This window comes from Cottoperca gobio, chromosome 15, assembly GCF_900634415.1.
Source record: "Cottoperca gobio chromosome 15, fCotGob3.1, whole genome shotgun sequence".
Lineage (NCBI taxonomy): Eukaryota > Metazoa > Chordata > Actinopteri > Perciformes > Bovichtidae > Cottoperca > Cottoperca gobio.
The window spans coordinates 22059255-22061754 of record NC_041369.1 but is presented as its reverse complement, the minus strand read 5'-3'; positions in this window follow the sequence as shown (position 1 = coordinate 22061754).

The window sequence follows — 2500 nt, the reverse complement described above, 5'->3', positions numbered from 1 at the left end:
AGAGTATTTTTAAAGGCAGAAGGTAATTTACCTAAATTACAAAACATGCCTGCAGGTTTTACTTTTTAATTCCCTGTGTGGAATAATTTGCAGCTGAAACACATTTATCACCAACAATACCCACACAAGCAACACAATAATAGAATCTACAACAACATATTTTCATTAAGTTGCAGACTCATGGCAGACCTCTGCACACTGCAGCGTGCTGCTGCAGGAGAGAGGTCTGCAGGAAGATGACTCAGTGTTACGGTCGGTGGTCAAACGTGCTTTGTGTTAGAACAGTGTGCACGGAGCTGAGTGCACGCTCCGTCATAATACAATGTAACAGGGTTTTCAATCATTCATACTAATTATGCAAGTAGAAGCCAACAAACTGTATTTCTGCAGTTAGACTTCCATGAACACTCATATTTTTGCATTAGTGAAAAAGGTTTTTGAAATATAAATGCTTACACGTCTCCTCCTCTTCACTTGTCCTTATATCAGGTCCCTCCTGATCTCTCTCAATCTCCCTTCTTTAAACTCTCTGCCTCTCTTTTCCTTCTCTCCTGCATTCTCAATAATGTCGCAGTTTGAAGCACGAGCTTGACATTTCAGATAGAAACTACTTGGTTAGGTTTAGTAAAACATAATGATATGTTTGTTACACCAACGGTAATTGTGAACTATGACTTTTGTTCCACACTAACAGCAGTGTTCTGGGGAAAAGTGTGTTTGTTTGAGACATCCATCAACCCCAGCACGTTTATGTTCAGGGAGAACACAGGACTGGATTAAGATTCTTCTAGCAGAGGTGGTGCTGGACTGTGGGCCACCTCTGCTGTGTGTTTGTACACAAAGCAAACACTGCAGTATAGAAGGAGAACAAGAAGTGCTGAAGGGAAATAAATAGTTAAAACTAGTTTTAGTTCAACATTTGTTAAATGATCCCCTCACATTTTAAACAGATATGTTATTTCTTTTATATATTCCTGTTCCCCTGAAGTGACATTGTTGAAGCATTAGTTGAATACATAACTCATATTTGTGAGAGCACACAGCTTGTAGCTGAATGGACTTTGGTCGAAGACTATTAGCTTGAATATTCATCTTTTAAACAAATTAGAATCTACACTGATATTTTCCTTATTTTAATTAAATAGTCTTGGTCCTCCATGATCCAACCATAGTCTCTTATCTGCAGAGCAGCACAGGTGTACACATCCTTTGGCTCATCCTCGGGGGATCCTGCCGTGTTCCCAGTCCATATTAGATCCATAATCCCTCCAGCGGTTTCTGAATCTGCCCAAGGCTTTTTACTCCAAGTTGAACGTGACTGGACATCCACAGGCAGAAGTCCTGATCTGATGGCGGGGCCGCATGAACTCGCTCCATTTGACATGATTTGTTGAGCTTGGCTTGACTCCAGGATCCTGTCCTGTCTGCAGACACACACACACTTTAGAGAACCGAGCAAAGATTTGTGATAATGTACGTAAACTCGTAAATCTCAAGCATCATCATTTATGTCCATTTTCTGCAATAATACAACAAATAAATCTGGTAATTTCCTCATTTCACGTTAAATATGAATTAAAGGCGTTGGATCCAGACATCGCTGCCCGGCGCTGAGATGTACGACGTGTGCGCGCTCATGCACGTCTCTCCACCTGCTGTATTTCAGAGGAAAGGTGCACCGGCAGTTAACCACCCATGAATACAGATGAGCAGCTCGTTGTGATGTGGCTAGGGGGTCGTGACGAGGCTCAGCAGAGAACTAACTCACCACATAATGGGTGATCCTTATCAGCCCAGCAAGAGCCACACAAGCCTAAATGAAAGGCCGACACTCACAGGCACACACACAATCTCCTCTCTGTCTCCATGTTCCTCTCTCTCTCTCTCTCTGACATATACAAACTGGGAACACACTTTGAATCTCAAAGAGACACAAATATAAGTTAGTCTGTCACTGTGAAGGGTGATCTTGATCATCCATGCGATATATTGACTGAAGGACATCGAGTCTCGCTCAGCTGAAGACATTGAGGAGATGTACGCACATTCAAAACTCCAACACAATCTTTATAATTTCAACTCTATTAATCAATGTGTCGGCACGTGTTGGCTTCTTAATGATACACTAATAGCCACATGTCATCTGTGTAACATGGAGTGACAGGTGATTCAAATCAATTACAGTAACTGACAGGGCAATCAACATGAACATGGGCGTATAAAAATAGAGCCGGCAGCGAGGACTTTCAGAGCCGGCGTCGAGTAACGAGTCGCACACACACCATATTTAAGGTTAAGTTAAAAAGTACCATGACGTACAACTATACAATGTAAATCCTGTCATCAAATACATTTACCTCGTTAAATAAGTAATCCCAGGGATGATTCCCCACAACAGTTTGAACTAAAGAGCCTTTATGCTTCATCTCATTTCTCTCCTTCAGCTAGATGATGTCACCATCTCCAACAGCCAATCATGTCGCTGCTGTCAAGCTTGAAA